General features: G+C 42.4%; 1 protein-coding gene across 2 annotated transcripts in view; it reads right to left on the minus strand.

Annotated features, from left to right (window-relative positions):
- The window catches only part of SLC5A9 (solute carrier family 5 member 9), a 702,002-nt gene that overhangs the window by 633,523 nt on the left and 41,561 nt on the right, over positions 1-26,918 (minus strand). The gene's annotated exons all lie outside the window — the stretch shown is intronic.

Below are 26,918 nucleotides of genomic sequence, written 5' to 3' on the forward strand. Positions count from 1 at the left end.
GGCTCGCAGGCTCATTCTAATTTGATCTGGCAGCTTTGTTCAACTTTACAATGCCTATTTTCGACTCGAAAGTCCCAGAACAGCACGACTATCCATGGACAGTTCCTCTAAAGGGGACAAACCATTACTTTTATTAATTTTCAATCTGGCTGTCCAGGAGAGAGCATCTGGAGAACACCTGCTTTGCAAATCTCTGAAAACCTGCTCCAATGGTATCCGCTATGGCCATCTTTGCTTCCCAAGCACCACACTAACACCTCAACAACCTGGAGGGCCCCAAGAGGGGAACAGGCATGGTGATAACAGACTTCTGCAAATGTACATTCACATTTCTTAAATTTAAAGTAAATGCTCCTAAAACCCACCATTTTTAACCGTCCACCAATTTTATTAACATTAATTGACCAGGTATATGTATGTTATTATAGCAACACAGTGGGCCTCATTACGACCCAGGCGGTAAGTTACCGCCTGGGTCGTACTCTTACCACCATGGTGTAAACTATGTTTACACCATGGTGGATGGCGGATTTACCGCCCCATTCCAAGGTGAGTGGGGCGGTAAATCCCCATTTCCCATTTTACCCTTCCCCATTGCCATTTTTGCCCCATAGGGCATAATGGGAGTGGGGAAGGCGCTAATTACGCCACCGTAAATTACGGTGGCGTAATTAGCTCCATGGTCCCTTAGCGCCATGGATTTTAACGCCTGCAAAAAGCAGGCGTTAAACTCACCATGGCGCAAAGGGACCTCGGAATCAGGCGTTAAGGGTCGGCGCCATTAACGGCGCTGTTAACCCCTTAACGCCTGATTCGTAATGAGGCCCAGTGCCACTATATATATTACCCCAGACTGCTTTTTCAAACCAACATTTCTTTCACTCTAGTCCATTGTACTCCACCATGCACACTCCTACTATTCCCATCTACACAACACCATAGCAACACACACTCTGTTCCTCAAAAGAGCACACTCACCATAGAGATTCCATCGCACTACCACTGCCTTCCTCACTAACTCAACACCATCACACCTCTGTACACTCGTATTCTCACAACCTTTCCAACCACACCTAATATACCACCTCACAATCAAACAGTACTCTATTCATCTCTACATTCACACCCACACACCAATGCACCATGCATGCATACACATTGCACAACTTCCCAATACAACCTTTTATCTTTTCCCAACAGACACAACAAAATGCCTACTAAACAGCAACTCTGCAGAAAAGAAAGAAAAAATAGAGCAGATAAGAATACAAGTACACCACATAGTCATCCACCTCTTAAACAATTTATAGAAAACCTTACAACAAAAGAGCCAGTAACCTCACTCAACAAAACTAAACCAACCATGACTAAAGAAGGCAAAGCCCCTCTTGTAATAACAAAAAGTAAAACATGATTTACAAAGAAAAACACACCTACCAACAAACCCAATCCTCTATCTACCAGTTTTAACATAGTCACGGTGAAGCAATCCAAAAAAATGATGTTCCAAAAAAATGTTCCAACATAGAGGTCATCAGAATCTTAAAAAAAACTTCTGAAAAACCCACAAAAAATACAGCAGGAGAGTAATCCTGCAAGCTCTAATCGATAGTGCTTTTCTTCTAAAAAGAAAATGGTTTATATTGATTTTAAACAGAATAAAACCACTAACTAAATTAATCAATACATTACAACAAGCACTTCTAAACATGTGCAGTGTCAATATAGAGAACTTTTCAAACTTTTGTTATGGTGAATGGATGCACACAAGCAGCACAGAACCATACTTCAATGAAGAAGCTTAACAATAAGAACAAAAACAATATTTGCCATAGACAATAGTGGTTGAGGGTATGAAATGGTGCATCAAACCATTATGGCCAAAGAAACCCTTATAGAAAAAATCCCCAACAAACTTTAAACCAAATGCTCCTTTGACCCAAACAAACCGTCCAGTGTACAAATGGACATGCATCTCAATGTGTAATGTACGCCAACAATCGTTTAAATCTTTATGGCAGTTCCTCAATCACTATGTAAAATTACTCCTGTCCAGTGCGCAGCACATGGGTTTGCAAGGACATTCATTAGCCTGCAATGTAGGAACTGTGTGCAAAAGCACTTTCCACCAGATCAAAATGTTAGTGCATTGACTATACTATGCAAAAAGTCCTGCTCTAGAACTACAACATTTAAATAACTTTCTCCTACATGGAACAGCCAAAGAACTTCTTCAAGAAATAGAGCACATCCACCCACCTGATCTACAGACTTCCTGGCCCACTCTCCTCCTTCGAGGAAGACATATCACTATTGCACTACTGTTGACCAACAATTCTAAACTAAACTCACAAACCCTCCTCCTCTGAGACTTTAACCTTGGGCTTCATGACACCAAAGATAAAAATGCACTAGTGATCAGCAATAGCATCGTCAAACTGGGCCTCACTCATCGACTCTCACAATCTACTCACTCGAAAGGGAGCAAACTAGATTGGATCGCTGACTGCAATTGCAACACTACTATCACATCCAACCATCCACTCGCCTGGACCGATCATCATGCCATCCTTTTCACCCCATCTAGAAACAACTCGAACCCAGAGAAAACTTTGGTCCTTCAAAGACTAGCAAGAAAACACGAAACATAACAACACACAAGTTACTCCCACTCCAGCAAATGCTCCTACAAGCGGACATGGCCCTCGAGTTCAATGAGGACTCTACCCATCTGGTTAACCTCTATAATTATACTCTTCTAAATGCTATTGATTCAATAGCACTGCAAAAACTGTGCAAAGCTAAACCCCTTGCCCACTTAAATACCTGGTTCCCCTCACAACTGAGAACATTGCGTAAAAACAAAAGAGCAGCAGAAACCAGCTGGGAAAACATCCCATCAGCTCTCAACAAAGAACATTTCTTATCAACCTCAGCTACTTACAAATCTGCCATCTTCCTAGCTAAATCTGACTCCTATAACTACCGGATTAATAACACCAAATCTAATACCAAGGAACTGTTTAACATACTCAGAGAGCTAGAATCACCACCTGTGCCAAGTACTCCACCTGGTCTCAGAACATCCGAAAAGCATTGTCAGACAAAATCAAGCTCCTACAAAGAAAAATTGAGACAAAAAATCAAGCCTAACTAACAACCGACCATCACCACCAATCTCCACACCTCCACCTGACCAATCTGACTTATTCAAATTTTCTGCACTCAGCATCAAAGAAGTAGAAAAAATAATACTAAGCCTAAAACCTCCCAGATGCATGGGCGACATTTGCCCTGTTCCGATCATAAAAGAAACAGCAATGGAGATTGCTTCTTTCATCACCTTACTAATCCACGCCTCCTTCAAATCCAACACAGTACCCGTTAACCTTAAGGATGCCTGGGTTATGCCACTCCTCAAGAAACCTTCCCTCGATGCCAATAACCCATCCAATTACAGACCAATCACCACTGTATCCTCCCTTCTGAAAAGTATCGACAGAGCAGCGTACTTGCAGATCCAACACCATCTGGAAAGCAAAACATGCTAGGGCTATGCCAATCCGGATTCTGGCCCAGGCACGGCACCAAAAGAGCCCTGATAGATCTTATAACCCAAATTGAGAATATCAAAGACACAGGCAACCTTGCTCTCCTTCTCTTACTAGACCTATCAGTGGCGTTTGACGTTGTTAACCATAAAATCCTATGTAACCATCTCTCCCCAGCAGCCCACTTTTCCAATGACGCAATACTTGGATCCAATAATTTCTTAACAACAGAACAACTAGGGTGTTCGCACCTACGGTTTCCGCATTTCCACCGACTGTCACATGAGCCATCCCACAAAGCTCCTGTGTCTCACCACACGCTACAATATTTTCACTAAGCCTTTTTTGACAAATTGGACTGTATGGGTATCTCTTATCCTAACTATGCTGATGACACACAAATTCTCATACACTTCACAGGCAACTACAACAAAGACTCCCAACGACTGAATGGCATTTATCTCATCATCCAAACATGAATGGCACAACATGGACTTTGCCTCAATGATGACAAGACATCCTAGTAGGAACCCACGCCCGACTCAATAAACTAGATAACAAATGTAACACTTTCGACATTGACGGTAACAATATTAAAGTCTCAAAAGACGTCAAAATGCTAGGCAAGTACCTCGACTCTACCCTCTCGCTAGGGAGACAAATCAATGCCACAGCATCTACACCTGCTTACATATTTAAGCTCATTAACGCATGTAGGCCTTTCCTGATACCTGACAATTGTATCACTCTTGGCTCTTGTACTGACAAAGCTAGACTACTGTAATGCGTTGTACCTAGGCACCAGTCAGCATAACTTACGCAAACTTCAGATCTATCAAAACAACACACTCAGAGCAGCAACCAACTTTCCCAGAAAACTACACATCTCTGAGATGAGACTTAGTATTCGATGGCTCTCAATCAACCAAAGAATTCAATTCAAAATTATCTCTCTCATATTAAAATGCATTAATAATCAAGCACCTAAATACCTCTGCGACAAATTCAAATTTAACAGCTGACAGAAAGACTAGATCCTCCCAGTCCAACTGCCTCATCACACCCAGGTTCAAATTGCAAAAGGCAGAGGGTAAAAGCTTTCCAGGTCTGGCACCAAAACTTGGAATTCCCTACCCCCAAACATCAGACTAGAACCATCCTACCATACATTCTTTAAGGAATCTAAAGCATGGCTCATTCTGAATGAAAACTAACCCTCTATGATGCAGCCTCCCGCCGTACACAGTTCACACTTCTAATTGCCTATAATGATGATCAAGTTATTCTGCCTGCATGCATAGTATTCTCCAAGTCCATTCCAGCACTGTAATGCCAATCACTCATACCCTGATTGTCTCTGTGTACTTAAACTCCCTTGTGAACATCTTCCTGTACATTTTGTAAAAACCATGCCTATAAATTGTTCAAATTGTGACCATGACTGTAAACTGTTCCTGTAACTGTAAATATATATCTCTAAGAAATGTGCCCATATGCCTTAGGGCTATGCATGCTATTTAAAAAAAATGCAATACAATACGATATAATACAATACAACGTTAATCCTTTGGAACTGAAGGTGACTTAGAGATTTATATACCTTCAGAAAACATTACCGAAACCTGATAAACATCTACATCCTAATAAACACATACAAAAAACATACAGCTAAGTTCCAAAACACATCTGCTGAAATACCAGACCAAATATGTGTATGTTGCCGCAGAACGTTTTATAAAAGAGCACAACAATAGTAGAGCGAGTTTATAAAATAGAAGACAATGAAGAATCCCAATGGTTCAATTAGCTTTATATGTAACAGCAGAAGGTAAATACAAAATAATTAATCCCTCAAGAGTGTGCACGTACTGCAGCACAAAGCTTGACAATAACCAAATGCCATGACGTGCTATCGCTAATAAATTAGAAATATTCCCACTTCCAAAAGCTCTGCAACATCTTAACTTGTACAAGAGCATTATAATACATACAGTGCACACTTTTCAAGCTATAATACACCTTCAACCAAAAACAGCCACATTACCTCCATCCGAGAAACTAAAGGGCATCCGTGCCAAAGCAGTATATTTACTATTGGACCTAACAGAAAATGTTCAAACTCTAGGACTACAACAGCCAATAGATCAATCTTTGATTATACTAGTTAATAGTGTGCCAAAAAAAGACTAAAAGAAATAGAAACAACTAGTCGACTTAAACAAAGTTAGACAAGACCTACAATATCTAAAAGAAAACAATGAATACTAAAGAGATATACACATAGAGGAAAACTTAAAAGAAACCACCCACATTATTCAAGAGTGACCGGAAACTGGCCAATTTGAATGTGTAGATCCCTCTACTCTTCCCTGCAGGTAAAGGCGGAAGATATGATGAAAGGTCCACACAAATTAGTGCATCAGAATATCGCTCTTTAAAAATGTATTCTGAAGACCCCAGATTTAGGCAAAATGTTGAATACATTTTTCACTTCCTCTTCGAACGGAGTTGCACACACATTAAAAACAGGCTCTAACTTTTTAAACATATCCACTACCCAACTACTTCAAAATATAAGAGACAAAGATGAAGTTTTGCAGTCAAGTATCACAAATCTCTTGGCAAATATGTGTGGTACAAAAGAATATGGGTACCTCTGTCATGCTGATGTACGTTGTATGCTAAGGAACCTAGGCCCACCCACATAGTGTGTTACTTTATGTTGTGCAGAGTACGCATGGGATGACTTCATGACTGCTTACGCACTGCAAACCAAAATAAAGATGGAATACACATTAAAAACACAGGATATGTCAAGATACTTTCAGCATTGCTGCATAGCCATTCTGCATTTTATCTGCAATAAAACTACCACTCCGCTCAGAGAAGTGCAACACTTCTTTTGGAGAAAGGAATATCAATCCAGAGGTGCACCTCATATCCACATGCTTTTGTGGATAAAAGATGCTCCAAAATCTGGCCATGATTGTAACACCACTGTTTTAGAATTTATTGAAAAATAAATTACCTGTGACATTCTTTCAGAAACCACACAAAGTGACCTACATACACAAGTGTTAGGCTTCCAAAAACATAAATGTGATAAATACTGCCGACCTACATTTAAAAACAAAGGGGAATACTATACAAAATGTCACATTGGCTTCCCTATACCAGAGTGCAAAAAAGGACAATTAAATAGCGTCTTGTCTTCTGTTAGCCATAGCATGAATGGCAAAACCCCTAAAAAAACATACAACATTAGAAGGGATGAACCATCAAAGTACATCAATTATTGCAATGCAAGCATTACCCTCTTGTGGAATTCAAACATAGACATACAATACATTGCAGAGAATTTCACTGCAGTTGCAAGATATGTCACAGCCTATCCCACCAAAGCTCAGAAACCAGATCTAAAGGACCTCTGGGATGACATATTATCTGAGAAAACACTATAACAGAAATTGTACAGCTTCAATATAAAAATGATCTCCCATAGAGAATGTGAGTCATACAAAGCTGCAGACTGTTTAACAGGTACAGCCTTATATGGCAAATGTGAGCACATTTTTTTGGTTGAACCTTGGACCAGCCTCATCCTGAAAAAAAGAATTGACACATACTACCCAAACAGAAGTACTACTTTAGAAAACATGTGTCTCTATGACATTGCCCAAAACTACAACTACAAAAACAATGTCACACCAAATGAGACAACTGTACCACACATATTTGCCAAGAGATTTGCAAATATGCACTTTCAACTGGTGAAGGAAGCCTAGTGAAGCTAACTAAACACAGTCTAATTAATTATGTAAAGTTATCATTTAAAATTCCAAAACATAGAGAACTGCATTACGTGGCTATGACTCATTTGAAGCTGCATTTAAAACAAATGAAAGCAGTATAACAAATTACAATTTCAAACAATATGAAGACATGTTGGACAATGAACGCCAACAAGAGGAAGAAATTGAAGCTCAACTGCCCGAAGACACCCATGAGGGCAGTCAACCTTCCCTTACAGGAAGGTGAGGTAGAAAATACCATGTATCAATATAAACAATCTGAGGAAAACTTGTCAGTTCTGGGATCTCAGCTAAATGATCAACAACTCACCATTTATCTGGAAGTCACTCAAGAAATTGAGCATGGCTTTAAACATGAAAGTAAAACCTGTACATGCAGAAACTATACACCTCTGCTCCTGTATGTAAGTGGTGAAGCTGGCTGTGGCAAAACATTCCTAATTAAAATAATCAGCACATTTCTACAAAATTTAACAAACAACAACCTTTCCGGCTGTAGTAACAGCCCCCACAGGTTTATCTGCCTACAACATAGGTGGTGTCTTTTTACACTGACTACTACTCCTCCCCGTAGAACACCAAAACAAATTAGAATACTACAATTTGTCAGCAGAGGTTGCAACTGAGATATGCAGAATTCTAAAACAAATGAAAGTGCTCCTGATAGATGAAGTAAGCATGTATGGCTTTATGCATAACAAAGGGGGGTCTGGGAGTCTCTCTACCAGCACAAACATGGCCCAATTACCTGTTCTTGGGTGAATGGCCCCTGGGAGAGTCTCAACCAAGTATTTAGCTCACTGGCCCTTTCACAGAGAAGAAATATGCCTGCATATCAGTCTTTGTCCTGCCGAGGGGCTGCCCAGCACCGAAATGTTAGGCAATTCTACTCTGAACAAGAGTACCAACAGCAACCCCATACACGTGTTTCAGCCTTGTTGGGCATCACATGACAAATAATAGAAACAGAAACTATAGCAGATTTCCCAACAATACCACTAAAAAAACAATAACCATCTCCAGCATCAAACAACACAACCATAAAACTATCTAGTACAAAGTCAAGTTCACAGCCATCAGAAAAGAAATACACAAATGTCTCTTCTCTACAAATATCTGCATGGTCATCTAACGATCCACAAACAGAACTCTCTGGTCCATTTCAATTCACAAACACAACTGGAGTAAATTGTTATGCTAATGTGACAACGAATCTTCTCTTTGAATTGCCACCATTTGTCACTTCATTTACTAAAACAGCTCAGACCAGTTGTGTTTGCAAATGCTCGTCCTTCAGAGAAATGCCACAAATAATCCTGACAATACTTACAGTGTCTCAGGTATAAGGCAAGAATTGGACTACTGTGCAGGAATAGTAAATTTTACCATAAACACACAAGAAGATCCACACAAATTCGTTATGTACTTCTTACAAGTACTCGAAACCAAAAACATACCTATAAATCAAATCTTCCATAGTTCATACACATGGAAACATACATCCACTCTCTGCAACTATGGTTCACAAGACCACATCCCTAATAAAGGATTTCTATATGTATCCATAACAAATTGTGAATCCATTCCATTTCACCAGCTTCTTCAGTATGCAAATCATGACATTTATGCCCGTTTTGCAATTCAGACAATCGTTCCACCATAGAAATAAACTCACATAGCCAATATGTCATACTATTCTTCTAAGGTACAATGCAGATGGTACCAAAAATTACTTTAAGCTTATAGGCTTCACACATCGCCATGTATCTTTTGTAAAGAAAACCTTCACAGCAGTTGGTATAGTATAGCACTACACTGCATATGTGAAAAAAAGTAGTTGGTTTGAATGTAACAATACCCCAGTTATCCCAAAACATAGGGTACGAGCACAAACCCAAAATTAGTCACTAAACTATAGCACAATGAACAGTTAGAATATGCAAGCAGGTATCTAACTACATTAATAATACTGCAAGAGCACTATGAAAAGTCAATCTAGTTTAAATACGCCAACAGGTATCTAACTATTTCAAAAACGCCCTTTATTGCAAAGCTCTTCAAATACACTATCTGAATTGTTATATGACAAAACATCTTCTAACCTCTAATGTAGTTACAATGCGCCAACAGGTATGTAGCTATTGCATGCCTTCCCTCAATTACAACATACTTCACACAAACATACTATCACCCTTACACTCATGTAACTGTAATCGTTTTAATTGATCTAGTATAGATCTTTTATTTTTCCAATCACCCAATGATTATGTAAAGTGAAAACAACAGCGGTGTGGCAAGCACTAATGTGGTAGCAAACATAATACTTAAAATGTAATGTTTATGAGGGTCTAAAAAAGAAAATGTATATTAAAAACTGTATATCTCTACAGCTTTTGAACTATCATGCTTAACCAATTGTACATTTTTTTCCACAGAAAAGAAACCTCAGAAGGCAGCTGCATGACGCTACAACACTAAGTAGCCGCAGCAAATACAATACACATATTACTACTGTGGTGATTTTACCCAGTATACATATTCTGAGTGGCGTGGCTGGATGGATTTTCACCAAATATGCGCAAGGAGCGGCAGCTTGGTCCTGAAAGCGTGCTTTTGTAAATGTGTTGTAAATCCATCCAGTAGTTTCTTTTAAAACGACCAAAAAGTTGATACAAAACAAAATAGTGATATCTGGGTACGGTCCGCGTATTCACTTCCCTGTTTGGCCCACGGACGAGCCTTCAATTGGACCAGGGGCCGACATGAGGTCTGTGGACATCAGATACACCCGCTGATTGGATGGTGAAAAACGCAAGGAGCATCAGATTTTTGGAAACACCCGCCATAGTGGATTCATGTCCATGAACATCGCAGTAAAATCATGTTAAAACACAACATTGCACTTGGTAAACTCATGAAACAATCTCTGGGGATGTGAGGAGTGATGAGGATGGGAGGGGCTATGGCCTTAAAATGACAAAAAAAGGGCATTTGTCTTCTCCGATGTCCACAAACAGTTTGGGAACAGCCCTTTATTGTTCCCGAACATCTATGCTCGGGGCGCCTTTGCTTGTTTGTGCATTACAGGGTTGGTGAAAAGCTGTTTTTGGATAGCTTATAACTTTGGCGCCACTCAGTGAAACTGCATGACATTTTGGGATTTCATTCTAGACCTGATTCCGAATGGGTTTGGAAAGTGTGGTGCTGTTTTGTCAAGAGGGAACAAAATTATATAGGAGGTCCTAAAATATTGTAAAGCCTTATACATGTGGTGCCATTTGACGTATCAGCACAAAAGTTTAGATATACATGCTTTTGTAACGATCTAGATATACATGCTTTTGCAAAGTGTGGTGGGATTTTGTCAAGAGGGGGCTAAATTAGAAAGGGTTCTCAACATTTTAAGATGGCTTATAAGTTTGTTGCCATTTATCAAATGTGGACCCATATTTTCTAAAAGATTAGAGACCCAACCTTGAATGTGTGTGCAAAGTCTGAATGGATTTTGTCAGTTGGGGTCTACATTATATGACTGTTGTATGTACATATATTTTGACACTTTTGAAAAAATAAAACATGGCCGTATTTCCAGCAAATCGGTGTAAGGAGCTTAGGACCTGAAATTATGGTTTTGCAAATGTGTTTGTGTTTTATTTTTTGACAAGTGTCATAATGTAGGTTCAAAAAATAGTGGTATACCTTTTGGTGACTGAGGCATAGCCTGTGACCATGGGCAGTGGCCAGATTGTCTGGGTCATGGCATAAGGCCATGACCACTATGGACGAGCAGTGGGGATAAAGTGGCCATGTCGACCAGGGACCTGGAATGTGGTAAAGGTTTTCGAAATTGGAATAGGTTTGAAAGGGAGAAAATGTGCTTGTGGTAATATGGTCATAGGGTTCTCTCTCCGCCTTCATCCCCCATTGCATGGACTGGAACAGGGGTTAATGGTCCAGAGCCCTCGTTTTCTGCCCTTGCTTCGCTCAGGCCGATAACTTGGGCTGGCGGGACGTTATTTCCATTAGCATAACAACAAATGCTAATGGATATGTTTGAACATCTTATTGAGTTCATTTACTTAACTGGGAAGGTGGTTCCTAAAGGAACCTTTTTTAGTTGTTTTTTATTTTTTTATTTTTTGGCATGAGTGGTTAGAATGTAAGGTGGGGAGGGAAATGAGAGAAGAGGCAACAAGCACTAATATGGTGGGGCAGGTGGACAGGGGAAGATGTTGCATGTGTGTTACATCTGAGGTAGGGGGCAGTGTTTCTCATGCTCCTTGATTACAGCTTCAAAAGCACTTTGAAATTGCTCACCCCTGCAGAGTGGTGTGTTGCAGTATGTACAGAGTACTGTTGTCTTCAAAAGTTATAGATCAACAGCCTCTTTTATTGCTTCCAAGTAGCTGGTGGGATTTTGTGACCAACAGAAGTAGGCTGAGTGGTTACAGTACTGGTTGAGGAAGATGAGGTGGAGGAAGATAGCCTACTACTTGCTAAGAAAGGAACAGCCTTTCTGGGAGCATTGCAGTGGGTGGATTTGGTGTGGCGGTGCATGAAGGTGGTCCCGTAGGAGGACTGTCCACGTAGTCTGCGACTGAGAACAATGTTGCATTTCACTTTGATAGCTGTAGCCTTTTATACATTCCCAACTGTTGTAGAGAACTGCCACATCCATGATTCTTTCTTGGTGCAAGATGTAGGCACTTCCTCTACCTCATCTTCCTGGTCCATTTATTATCTTTGGAAGTACTGCACTTTTTTTGTTGTGTATGTCCTCCAGCTGGTGGTGGTGGTAGTGGTGGTTCTTGGGTAGAAGGGGCAGCAATACCTGATGCCATTTTTAAGATAAATAGCTGTTTTGCTAATATGCTTCCAAGTATGTGCTCTGTACTAGATTGTTAATGGATAATAAGTTAGAATAGGTGTAGGAGCTGTGCAAGGGGAACATTTTGAGCTTGAAAATACTCAGGTCTGTAGAAAATGCAGTTCCAAACCTTCTGCGAAGCTCGGACCTGATCGCAAATTTCATACGTGTTCTTGGACACATCATCATGCTTGGAATGTGCACATGGTCACGTGACACTGTCCAGGAAGTTCGCAATGATGTCATATGTTCGCGAACATCGATGGAACAAAAAAACAGTGGAAGAATTTGTAAAAAGTGTATAGAAGTGTTAGAAATGATGCTGAGTTTTAAGGTGAAACTTTGTTAATTGGACAAACATGTTGCTATATTGGCCTCAGTTTGAAATTCAATGAAAAAGCGTTGTTAAAGGGACGCTATGGTTAAGTTGCACTAATAAAAACCTATCAAATTCAATGAAAAAATGTTGTTATGGTTACAAGTAAAACCGGAAAATCTCAGAAATATGCCAGTCATGGTAAGCTAAGCAACCATAAATCATGCCACCACCTTGCACTGTTAAGACTAACACCAAGGACATCAAAGATTACATCACAAATAGCATTGATGACATCACTGATGACATCACATATCTAGGCAACTTGATTTTGTCCACTGACATATCTAGGCCAGGTAGTTTTGTTCACGGACAACATTTTAAAATTAAAACGGTGTTACATATCTAGACCTCAACCTTGTCATATGATCTTAAAGTATTTTGTTTTGTTTTCATTATGTGTTCAACCTAAAGAGAGAAATCTTTTATTTTGTGTGTCAAGGGAGCATTTTTTTATTATTTTTTTAAAACAAGGAAATGTAGGTTTGCTTATGAAGTGGAGAGCGAGGTCGTTCATGTGACGTGGATGTGGTTTGCGTTATTTTTTTTATTGGTGTTTGCATTGTAAAGAGATTATTTCGGTCTGTCATTATAGGTAAGGCAAAAGTAAGGCAAAGGGAAGGCAAATGTAAGGCAGGGAGCCCCTCATATATTATTTAAAGGAGGAATACAGAAATAAAAGTAGCTGTCTCACAAGTAAGACACCGGATGCAGCTACCATGAAAGCAACAGATCCCGAGCGCATGACCACACAACAGCTGTTGCCTGGTGATTTTGTGTACATTTGCAATTACGAGGCCCTACGAGTTTGTGTTTTGCACTCCCCTCGCAGAGAAAGTAAAGGGCTCGCGATATTGGGTCCACCTCTCCGATGTCCGCAGGGCACTTCCAGATAACACGTTGGCACATCAGTTATCGTGAAAGGAGGGTCAGCAATACCTGTACCCCATCTACCTCACTGGCCTGTCCAGATGTGATACATGTGCTGTGTCACACTCCATTCGAAAAACAGCTGCTAGCTTTGTATACTTCTTCCTTTCTTTCTTTCTTTCTTTCTTTCTTTCTTTCTTTCTTTCTTTCTTTCTTTCTTTCTTTCTTTCTTTCTTTCTTTCTTTCTTTCTTTCTTTCCTTCTTTCTTTCCTTCTTTCTTTTTTTTCTCTCTTCCCTTCCCTCTCTCTCTTTTTCCTTCTCACTCTCTCTTTCTCTGTGTAAAACGTACATTTCATATGTCTCTGCTTTTCGTTGTTTTGGGGGTCTGTGCTTTCATTTCAGAAGAGAAGAAGATGGACATGACTAATGCAAATAATGTGTTAAGTAGGGATCCGAGGTGTAGATGCACAAATGAGAAAATATGGACCTATGTTTACTATTGTGGTTTGACCATTATTGTAGGTCTCTGTTTGACATTGATGGTACTTTTGGGACTGCATTGGGGGGAGGCTGTTATAGGGGGAGGTCCAAAAAAGGGGGGGGGGATGGGATTGTATATTATCCATTTGGGACAGTACATATACATGTTAATAATATTAGCAGTGTTATTTATATTACTAACAGTGTGAATGTTAAAAATAATAATGAAAATGAATATAAGAGTAGCAATAGTGCTGATCCAAGTATTAGTAAGGATTATAACAGGGACAACAGTGCAGTGAAAGTATGTGCACAATTGGCCGTGGGGGAAACAGCAAAAAGGTTGTTTTCAGCAAGCAGAATATTGTCTAACAATTTGAAACAATATGATGTTATTTTCAATAGCACTGTTAAAGCTGGCACCCCTGAGAGCACAGATGGGCAGATGGGGACCAGGTGCAAGTGGATTTAGGTCACCTGGCCTAAGCACCACCCACCTTCTCAGCCCTGCCTCTTCCTTCTAGCTCTTAATTCTTAGATCAAGGGTGTCTCTAACCCACGTGTCCGAAGCGAATGTCAGAGAAAGAAAAGTGCAATTCCTGTTTGCGCCTGTTCGGACCTAGAGGACCCAGGGCCCAACCCCCCAGCTTAGACAGCCGGTAAGCATGCACCAACATGTGATTACTCCCTCTGTCCCCACAGGCCACCCCTCCCCCCCTCTGGTCCCGTTGTGATGTTCTCTTGTGCACCTTACCCTTCTCGCACACAGGTGTTGCCTGTTTTACTTGATTCTTCTACCCTGCCCCCCTCCATCATACTTTTGCAGGAGTCTGTCCTGATACATTCTGTTTTCACCTTCACCGTCTTGTGGCCAATGCTGGATTTGAATGACGGTGTGTCACCCTTTCCCAACTCTCATGCTGGACTTCCTTGCATCTTGCACTCATTGTGGCACTGAATCAGCAAGTTGTATTCTGGCTTACAACATTATGTGTTACTACTGACTTCTGCAATTGTATTCACTCTCCACTCTTGCTTCTCCACTCTTTTTGACAGCTTACTCTCTTGTCTCACCTCCCCTCCCTTTCTCCCTTTTCCTATCTCTTCCCCTCCTCCCCTCACTTTCTCCTATACACTTACTCTATCAGAATTGTGCCTGGACCTAGTATGATATCAATCTCGTCTGTATCCTCCTCCCTTCCCCCTCCCCTTACTTGTTTTTTTTCCTCCCCCCTCCCTCCTCCAGCACTATCTGAAATGTCGTCAGGCCTAGTACGGTAGTCGCTTGTTTTGTTCCTCTCCTCCCTTTCTGCACCCCTTTCCCTCACCTTTTTCTCTGGCTCTACCAGAAATATAGTCAGGCCTAGTACAGTAATCGCCTTCTGTTTCCATGTCCTTTCCACTCTCCCTCGCCCTTCCTTATCTATGTCTTAGCTCTTGCACTATTTGAAATGTCATCGGGCCGAGCACGATAGTTCATTTCACATCCTTACTGTTCATGGTATTTTCCCTTGTTCCCTCCCTTGCCTGAAGTACTTTGAAACACATTGGACCTCATTCAGAGATTGGAGGTAGTCATGGCACTATTTGCGCCATGACTGCCTCCAATAACGGTACCAGCACCAGTCTCGTTCAATGGGGGCTTACCGGTGTAATCCGACCTTTGCGGGACCGGTAAGTCCCCATTGAAAAAAAAATTCCCCATTCCCATTTGAGCCCCCATAGGGTATCCCTTAGCAGGTCCTGTCCATAACGTTAAAGGAGGGACCCGCTAAGAGAACTCGCAGTAGGGCGGTAAGGGATTACCGGCGCTGGTCTCCTTAATGGTGCCCGGTATCCCTTACCGCCATACTCGTAATGAGGCCCATTGTGTATAGGCGCTGTATAAATAAACTATCATATTATATCATATCATATCATATGGAATAATGAAAAGAGAAGGGCTGGGTTTGGATGTGATTGAGAATATTTTGTCATCCAGAGTTTAACTCATGGTATTCTGACGTGAGTGGTGTGGGAAGAAACGCTGTGAATAGAAGCGGTTATGTGTTCTCACTCATTCTGCACATGTCAGGGCTCCCAAGTTGTTAGTACAACATGCAGTCCCAATTATAGTGGCACAATGCCTAGTTCATCCTGCCTTATGTAGAATAAAAGGAACGTTTGAGGCGCACAGCGTGAAACTGCAAATGGTGGTACCTGTTACGCTCACCTGGTATCTACAGGGACGCCACCCAGCCGGGTTACTCACTGGTATGCTTCTCAGCTTTGCCCATATGTGGTCTGCGGGGAAGGTTCTGCCTGAAAATACAGGAGGACTGTGTTCAAGTATGACCGACCGGGGGTAAGTATCCTCCCTCCACCCCGTATGATTTCAGCCCCTCTGGGACCCTCTCCTCACATTGTGGTAGAGTTAGGCGTGCTCTCCGTACTGCCTTCTTTGCAGGGGCACGTTGTCTTTCATGGGCGTCTGCGGTCCAGTTTCTTCACTGACGCCGGCCCGTTTGATATTGTTCAGGTAGGTCTTATTGCTTTTCTTTAGTTTTGTTGCTATCCTGCATGCCTTTCTTTGTTTAAAAGTGTCTCTTTTTTCTCCCTTAGGAATGCGGAGCTTCAGTGCAGCGTCAGTATCATCCGCCATTTTAGATTCTCACTCTAAAGTCACCCTGTGTTCTAAGATGGTGGACAGTGTTGTTCTGCTTGCAACATGGTCATCTTGACCTCTGCAAGTGAGTTAATGTATAAACTGCCCGCAGGCCAAATGTTAGGGTCATGTAATGAGACCTTGTTGTTCGTTGACCTGTGGATAAAGGATTACCTGTGCCAACGATACTAATCCATAAACATATATTACGCACAATACTGTTCGGGCATCTAATGTGAACACTTGTTTGACTATATTGTATAAAGATATGTGCGAAGGCTCAATGTGAAATCCACAGACACACTGTTGCTATTGTAACCTGTCGGGGAATGTATTAAGGATGATCCATAAATGTATAGATGCATAAATTAGGAACAAACTCGGCATGAACCCCTAGCTCAATAAAATGGGCTTAACATCAGATTTTACTCCATAGGGCCTCATGTGTTTTTGGTAAGTGTGTTACACAGCACCCTCAGTGCAGTAACACAGGGGTGTCATAGTGACCCCCAAACATAGACTCCATACCCTGGGACTGACTACTGTCTCCCAGGGCATGTAAAGTCACCATTGACTTTACTAGTCTTAAATTGTGAACAGAACCAGTACAAACTATCATATTGTGGAAGTACTGGTAGGGGTAATTCAATTGCCCCTGGGGCTGTTTTTCAAGGGGGAACTGTCCAGTCCCCCCTTGTCGAGTTTCTGGCTGGTGGCAGTGGTTACCACGCAAAATATTCCACCGGAATATTTCCTATGGGATTTTCCCATTCAATTTAAACGCACCACTTTTTTGGTGCAATGTTAAAGATACCGCTGGGTTATGTATTTAATATTTATTCCCCGTTTGGGTATTTTTGCCAGGACTCGGTCTTAAAATGGCGTTTGTGTTTGCCTCTGTAACTCCAACCCAAGTCAAGCCCTTTGTTCCACTTTTGGCGGGATTCTACACAGAAGCATCCAAAAGTGGTGCCACTCTATCTGGGTCTACAGGATGTGTGGGAGGGGGAATAGGCACCCTGGACTGAGTTGCCTCAGCAACTCAAGTCGCACTCTTGTGTGATTGGCCCAGAGGTGAGCCGCGCGGCTTATCACTTAGCATGTTTGCGTGACAGCTAGGACTGGTGAATGGGGGTTTTCTGCATAAAAGCAGGGCTTTGTGGACTGGAACTTCAGAAGTCGCCACAAGACCTAAAGAATCCGAAGAGGGAGAAGCTGAGCCGACCTGCAACAACGACACCACCGGTGGAGCCCTGCTAAACCGACTCACCACTTCCCAACGACAGAGAAGATCTTTTTCCATAAGAGTCTCCTTCCTTTGAGCTGGTGGGGTTAACCAGTTCGCCCTCTTTTTGCCTTCCTGGATCGCCTCCTTGTCGAATCGCCCGTGCCAAGCACCCCGGCAGCCAGATAGCCACGCTTCACCACTTCCGCGAATAAAAGGGTAGTACCTTTTAACTGGGAAACTCCGCGGCTGGTTTCTTCCCTGGCAGTCAACCACCTCCAGCTTTCCTCCACGTCGAGATCTTCTCTTCCCCTGGATGAAGCACCAACTTGCACCCGCTGCCTGGAACAACTGCCCCTGCTGGAGCTTTCTCACCAGTTCAGGTACTGTGCCCCGCCTGGTCTCCCTTGCAACAGACTGTTCAAGGTGTCCCGTAAATCATTGACTCTCTATCCTGGGGTGACCTGGAACCTGTTAACTAACTTTTCTGAACTGATCTAACTCCTTTTTGAACTATCTGCAAAGACTTTTAAAGTGTACTTCAACTGTGTGATCTTGGGCACATTCCGCCGTGCTCTCTCCAAGAGTGGGCCTGGCCTATGAACTTTTTGCTCTACAGTAGACCCTGCCTTTCTTGATTTGCTGTGGTTCTTTTAAAGTGTTGGTATTGTGTGTTTTCCTGATTCTGCCTTTTCCCTCCCTTTTTAAATAATTATTGGAGTGCCATCTTGGTGAAGGGCTCATTTCTGTGTTGATAATAAATGGTGTTCTTTTCCTAAGACTTGTCAAATAATTAATCAGGGAGGTGTATATATTTCTAGTGACTGTGTTTGAACTTGCTTGACATATTAGTACCAGTGTATTTTTACACGTGTGTTTTTAAATAAATAATTATATACTTTTATACCAAAGCTCTGGTCAGTGTTTGCTTGTGCTACTGTATTTTTGTACCTAATGTGTATACTCTATATACTGCCTAACTCTTCTTGAGAGAAGTCTGACTGCTCAGCCACAGCTACCAGGTAAATCTGGGTGGTACAGCCTGCTACCAATTGGGTTTACTGCTAACCCCTGTAATCTTAAGCTTTTTGCAGTGGTCCCTTAGGGAACTGCACAGGTTTCTGCCTAACAGCCACACTTTCTAATATGGACAATTTTCCTGAGAAAAATGTTTTTATTGAGGGATTAGGGATTAATTTGTGTGTAATGTGGGGCAAGCTAAACGATACAGATTCCCCACAGGGGTTGAGGGATCTGAACACTTTAGCGTTCTCTAGAGACACTGCGGAGAAAGTGCAAGAGCATGTTGAGAGGGTATTTGAGTATAGAAAGGAGTTGGAAAGGTTACAGAATGAGGATGAAGATGGAGATAGTTTGGACATTATGTATGTGCAGAAACGGTTCCTTCCTGGTCGTAAATCGATAACTGATGAAAAGCGAATTTGCCGAAACACGCCATTAGATGGATTCAGACACATCGAAACTCCTGTTGAAGTATATGACACGTAAAGTCAGTATATGCCAGAAATGCAGAGGAAAGTGATACAGGTTATGGTAGAATACCTACAGATGAGTGTGTTAAAAGAAAGATTTGTTGGCCCACAGATTTATTGAGTATTTACAAGAGAGCTTTTTCATTTGACACTTCTTCGGCTGCTTTAGCGCTCGATTTGGCTCTGTTGCTTAGTAAACGTTTGGAGTTGCCTACTTCTCAGTTGCCTATGAGAGAGGTTCCTCCGGCACTTGTCCCAAAAGTCGAGGTTCCAGCGGATATCGGAACGGGTGCGCAGGCCTATGAAATCCCTGCACAATATGTGTCTCAGTTTGTTCACTTCCCATTTTCGAGACAGGAAGTGAACACCATTAGACAATCTATTCCCGACATTAGTTACAATCTGACAGGGTTCTATGAAGAAATAGAGTCTGTTTTGCAATCCTCGGTATTCACTTTAAGTGATATTGATCTGTTATTTCCCGTACTCCTGCCCGTAGATTTGTGGAAACAGGTTAGAACTACAGATGATGTAGCAGGGTTAGGAGATACATGGGCTAACATAATTAGACTCGATGGAGAAAGGCCAGCTGGAGAGAGACCGCCTCAGGTGATATTGATTTTACCAGACAGAATTGTTGCGAAATTGAAAACTATAATTCCCGAAAAGAGAATTATTTGGGACAAGCTTACTGCCTGTGTCCAAGGGAAGTCTGAGGGTGTTACCAAGTTCTTTAATTGGTTCAAACAGGTATTCTCAGATTTCAGTGGACAAGACTTAGGCACAGAGTCTGGGAAAAGATTATTCGAAGACAAATTTGTGTGTGGATTGCTGCCTGACATCCAGTCGCAAATTATGTCTTCTGAGAACGCTTGGCAAGCCAAGTCTCAATCAGAAGTACTACACATGGCTCAGTACTATGAGAATCGTGTCAATAATGAAAAGGAAAGAGTCGAGAAGAGAAAAGGTGATTTGAAGACAAACGTATTATTACAGCAAATTGTTAGAGGCCCTAGAGGGGGTAATTCACAAATTAGAGGTCAGTATGTTCCACAAGGAAATGTGCCCTTGAACCGTTAACATTAACCAGTGTGCATATTGTAGGCAAGAGGGTCATTGGCGTGCACAATGCCCGATCCTCCGACAGATGTCAAACAACACAAATGGGAATATGGGTAGACGACCCAGAGGTCGTCCCGGTGTATGGGGCCCTGGTAGAGGTCAGTTTACACAAGATTCACAGCAAACTTTTTCATGGGACAATCAGGCACCAAGTGTGGATACTAGAAACATTTGTAACCATCCTTCTGCCGCTTACCTCTCTGAAGAACTTCCTTTCAATGACATTCTGTTTCGTTAGGATTGCCCGAAGCAGTGTTTGGAACCAATGCATATTCCCGTTAATCAGAAAGGTCCCTACGTTTAAATGATAGTGGGAAATAGGAAACATCCATTCTTGATAGATACAGGGGCACAGAAGTGTTCCATTGATCATTCTCAGGTTCCAAACATTCCACTGTCAGGGCAAAACAATGTTTATGTAGAGTTTTCTGGCACACCAGTTGTCTGTCCGGTTTCTTCACTGGTACCTATTTCTTTGGGTCCCCTACAGACCATTGTCCATTCCTTTTGACTTCGAATTGTGGAGAGAATTTGCTGGGGTTGAAACTGTTGAAGGAATTAAATGCGGTAATTCATTGTTCTTCTGATGGAGTGCATTTGACGATTTCACCACAGCAACTTTCTGTCTCTCATTTCTTGACTAGACCTTTGCCGCTGGAATTTAGGGATGTTCCGGAGTGTTTGTGGGCAATTGACAACAATTATGTCAGTGTTTTGCAAATTGAGCCTGTTAAAATTGTCTTGAAACATGGAGTAAAGCTGCCACGTATTCCACAGTATAAGATTTCAGTCGATGGTGAGCAAGCTTTGAAATGCATAGTCTCCGATTTTGTGCATCGAGGGGTGATTGAGGAAATTGCAGGTAGTTTGTGCAATAGTCCGATTTTGCCCGTGTACAAAAAAGGCGATAATGCAATTCCTTTTTGTTTTATAATTGATTTACTTGCCATCAATAAGATCGTCTCTCCACAATTTCCAATTGTGCCTGATGTGACGACGATATTGACTATGATCCCGGCTTCAGCTACTTACTTTAGTGTTGTGGATCTAAAGAATGCTTTCTTTAGTATCCCTGTACACAAGGACAGTAAATACCTGTTTGCGTTCACCTTAGGGGGAAGTTCTATTACCTTTAGCCGTGCACCGCAAGGTTACACGGAAAGTCCCAGCATCTATAGTAGGGCTCTGAAAGAACAGCTCGATACCCTTGACCTGCCCTCTACTTGTACACTGCTTCAATATGTTGATGACTTGCTTTTAGCTGCTGACTCAGAGAGCGCTTGTAAGGAGGGCACTGTGTTGTTGCTTATTCACTTGTCTAAACATGGACATAAAGCTTTGCTTAAAAAATGTCAATATTGTTGTCAGGAGGTCGCCTATTTGGGCTATCTCATGTCAAAGGAGGGAAGAAGATTGACGCCTGAACGGATAAAACTCATTTCTAGCATGTCTGTCCTAAATACACAGAAAGAAGTTAGAGCCTTGACAGGAATGGCTTCTTACTGTAGGCAGTGGAGCCCCAACTTTTCACTAGTGATTAAGCCGATGTTGGCTCTGACGAAGAAGGGCATTTCTTCGCCATTGCCGTGGAACATGGAGCACCAGCGTGCATTTGATTTGCTCAAGACTGCATTGCGCCCGGCACCGGTTTTGGGCACACCAAATTATGAAAAGGCCTTTGTGTTGTTTGTGCATGAATGTGATGGATGTGCTCTGGCTGTATTAACGCAGGAACATGGAGGGAAGAATAGGCCATGCGGTTACTTTTCTTCCGCTCTTGATCCTGTAGCATGCGCTTTGCCAAGATATTTGTGAGCTGTCACTGCTGCTGCTACTGCGTCTGTAAAACAGAGTGAGGGAATGGTCCTAGTCCATGCTTTAACCCTGATGGTACCTCACTCTGTGGATGTTCAACTGAATAGAACTCAAACGCAACACCTCACTTCCGCACGGATGACGAGATATGAATTGATCTTGTTTGCACCACACATACAAATTAAGAGGTGTTGTGTTCTTAATCCGGCTGAACTCTTACCTTTCCTGCAAGTATTGCTTGCAGTGATGAGGAGTCACACAATTGTCTTTACACTACCGAACAAGAGACAAAGGGTAGAATTGATTTGAAAGATACTCCTTTGAACAACCCACAAGGGGAGCTGTTTTGTGACGGCTCCTGCTTCAAACTTCCGGATGGTACATCCACAGCTGCTTATGCAATCATTACATTGAGCATGATTGTGGAAACCAAGAGAATCACGCATAAATCTGCGCAGGCCGCATAGATTATAGCATTGACCCGAGCTTGCAAACTTTCCGAAGGGCTTACCGTGAATATCTACACTGACAGTCAGTATGCCTTTGGGGTGGTTCACAAATTTGGGAGACTTTGGTCAGAAAGAGGGTTCTTAACTTCACATGGTACAAAGATCCAGTATGGCTCCCTGATAGTACGGCTACTCTCAGCGCTTGCACTCCCTACTCAGCTGGCTATCGTAAAATGCGCAGCGCATCAAAAGATTGTAGATGATGTAGGGAAAGGGAACGCTTTTGCCGATCAGATAGCTAAACAGACTGCCACTGATCTCTCTTCAGACATATACACTTCAAGGGAGGCCACAAATGCCTGAATCCAAGCCGATGCCTCATTAGAAGAGTCAAAGAAATGGGCTGAGGGCTTGAGGAAACTTGATGACGATGGGTGTCGGTTGGACAGAGTTGAAGGGAAGTAGCTACTTCCCGACGCGTACATTATGATGATGGTTGTTATGGCTCATGGTCCCACACATATATGTGCTCGTAAAGTCACTAAAATGTTGGAAAAAGTATGAAAGTATGGGTGAATGACAAAATCTCTAAGGTAGCTGAACGCTTTGTTCAGGAATGCATGATCTGTTTACAGCATAATGTTGGAAAGGGAACGTCACTCCTAGGGGAAGTTTTGGATCACTTTCTGTCCCCTTCGAGGTTATACACTTTGGCCCTCATTACGATACCGGTGCTAAACCATGGCGCTATTAGCACCATGGTTGGTGCCGGTATCGTAATTTGTCCGCCATGGTGAAATGGGGAAATACCGCCCCATTCCAAGGTTGGCGGGACGGTATTTCCCCATTTCCCCATGGCCCTTCCCCATTCCCATTTCTGCCCCATAGGGAATAATGGGAATGGCGAAGGCGCTAAGTACGGTACCGCAAACTGCGGTACCATACTTACTGCGAAGGTCCCTTTGCGGGTCCCTACTTTAACGGCTGGTCTACAACAGCCGTTAAGGTCGGGTCCCGCAAAGGGACCTAGTAATTAGACGCTAATGGGTTAATGGCGCCGCAGCCTTTTACGGCGCCATTAACCCATTAGCGCCAGGGTCGTAATGAGGCCATTTGATTTTATTGAGATGGAACAATGTAATAATCTGAAGTACGTGTTAGTTGTCATCTGTGCTTTCATCAAATGGGTTGAGGCTTTTCCTGTTAAAGAAGCTACAGCCATGACTACTGCAAATACTATGTTAAAAGACTACTTCCCAAGATTCGGGCTTCCAAGAGTCATCTGGTCGGACAATGGTCCACATTTTATCACTGCTGTAATTCTTCAGATATGTGCGGGATTACAGATCGATAAACGGTTCCATTAGGCCAGACATGCTCAGAGTGCCAGACTAGTGGAAAGACACAATGGCATCATCAAAAACAAGCTTGCTAAGACGTGTGCTGGCACCAAACTAAAATGGCCGGACGCCTTACCGATCGTTTTGTTATCGATGCGTACAACCCCTCAATCTAAGACAGGGCTCTCTCCCTCTCGGTGGTTATGGGGAGGCCTGCTAATATCTGGAACTTTCCAAAATGTCATTCCTTGCGAAATTTTGAAAATGTACTTCTTTCAGATTACTGTAGCCACTTGACTAAAAACTTGTAATAAATTTATCACCAGGTGCGAGAGAGGCTTTACCTGTACGATACGAGGGCCCTGGTCACAGCATACGACCTGGGGATTGGGTTCTCGTAAAGTCCTTCGAACGATCGTCTTGCCTTCCACTTCATTGGCGGGGCCCCTTCCAAGTCCTACTGGTCACACAGACGGTAGTGCGAGTGTCAGGCCGGACAAATTGGATCCATGCGACACACACCAAGAAAATTCCACACCCAGTGCCATACGATACAGAAGAAGCAGAACCCCTCGTCAGTACTACAACCAACGATCCCGAAGCAGTAACTAGCACCGAAAGTGTGTCGGGGATTCTCCCTGATCCTGTGAGGTCTGGGGAAACAGCCATTCCAGCCCCACACTCTCCAACCATTTTGTTTCCAGAGGCGATCCCCAATTGTGCCTCTAACCTTGCTTGCGTTCATTTTCCGCTTCCAGTGGGAAGTGACGACACGTTGTTCACGGATCAATCAGTACCAGGGATCGCAAGGTACAATCTGCGTCCAAGGAAATAGACTGACGGCACGGTTCGGCTGTGCGCTTGGAGAAGAAGAAAGTCATCAAGGGCTTGCTTTTTGGGCCGATTAATTGTTTAAAAAGGGGATTCTGTTGGCTAGGGTTTGGGGAAGGACTAAGAAGAAGCTCGGCCTGCAGGTTGCCAGCTAAAAACATTGGTGTTTTTCGTTTGAAGACTACAATGCCTGCAACCGCTTCCGCTCGTATGGAAAAGGGAAAAGACTGTGTGACCAGCTACGGAAATGAAAATTTAACTGTTTGGGCCACGAAAACGTACTTCTGTTTTATGATAATGTTAATTGGTTTTATAATAGTCATTGTTTTAAGCTTTTGGTATCTAGAAGAAGTACATCTGCTTGAGAATGTGTTGCTGACTGAAAATGTACCCACTGTTTCCACTCCTTTAGTGCATCTGCACACTCTATCTCCTAGGGACTCTTAGCACAGACAGAGATATCATAGTAACACACTATTACTCAGCATGAATGCTACAAATGCCATCTTTAACAAGTCCAACTGTTGGGTCTGTTCGCATTTACCTCAACACGGGGATAAGGGCTAGGTTGGTATATTCATCCTCTACCTTTGACAACTGCATGCTATGCTTCTCTTGGAACACTATTCTTTGGTCGCTGGAATGATAGCATCTCAGGGAACTTTGATGGGACTAATTTGAATCAGTTTGAAAAACGTGTTCTGACTCCCTTGGGATGCTCGCTCTTTGCAAATAGGAGTAAGCCTAATGTTGCTTCTATTAGGCCTTCTGATAGACTGTCTCATCTTTTTCAATCTTTGATTTCTTTTAAAATGGCTCCTATAGGCAATAAGGATGCCCCGCCTCCTTCCTACACTGTTAACCATAGCCCCGATTCAGTTTCTTTCTGCATACAGAGGAATGGTACTCAGTCAATGGGTGATTTTAAGGGTTGCGCCAATGTTGCGAATTTGACTGGGGAGGACAGACCTTTGTATGTAGGCAAACCTTTGTACTTTGTCAGCGGTAATGTAGCATTCCCATGGTTACCCAGGTATTGGCAGGGAACTTGTTATTTAGGGATTTTGTTACCCGGGGTATTCATAGCCAGTACCGTAGAAGTCTCAAAGGCTCGTCCACGACGGGTCGAGGATGGTGAGACTTCAGCACAGATTCTGGGCAACATAGCTAAATCCTTTGTGCCATTTTGGGGACAAATATTGAACTCTGAGTATACAAGGAGACTAGCGAGAGTACTGGAGAGAACCATCAACCGGACCACTGACATACTCTATAATATGACTTTAGAACAGAAAGCAATAAGGTTGGTAGCACTTCAGAACCAGATGGCATTAGATGTCATTCTGGCTGAACGTGGAGGGGTATGTAAATTAGTGGGGTCCGCTTACTGTGTTTTCGGTCCAGATTCCTCCCCAACTATTTTCAAAGCAATACAGAATTTGCATGTCTTAAATTTAGAAGTGCATGTTCCTGAGGGGAACTGGGATTTTAGCACCTGGTTCTGGAACTTCTTGCGATCTTGGGGATGGAAGCTCCTTTTGGTCTTGCTGATTATCTTAGGAATCCTGCTGTTTCTTTTCTGCTGTATACAGTGTCTTCCTGGTATATGTTCCATGTTAGGAGGATGTTGCGCACAGGCGATGGGTACATTAGGACACAAGGTATACACCCCAGACAAGAACTCCAAGAATATGTGCTGAAAGAAATTCTGGTAACCGATCTAATGACAATAGATATCTCCGATAGTGATTCAGGGTGTATGGACGTTGAGACGTGGAGCTATTCATAAAGTGACTAGAAGTAGTTTAGCGCTTGGCGTAGGCCAAAATGAGGGTTTTTTGAACGGGAAATCATAATATGCCTCCTATATGGTAAATATTGGCCTAGGCCCAGTCGCTCTATGAAGAAATCTGCGTTACAAGGTCCTGACCTTAGATCAGTAACATCTGCCATTTTCGATTCTCACTCTAAAGTCACCCTGTGTTCTAAGATGGTGGACAGTGTTGTTCTGCTTTTAACATGGTCGTCTTGACCTCTGCATGT

Source organism: Ambystoma mexicanum, chromosome 1q (genome assembly GCF_040938575.1).
Source record: "Ambystoma mexicanum isolate Mex_15411 chromosome 1q, UKY_AmexF1_1, whole genome shotgun sequence".
Lineage (NCBI taxonomy): Eukaryota > Metazoa > Chordata > Amphibia > Caudata > Ambystomatidae > Ambystoma > Ambystoma mexicanum.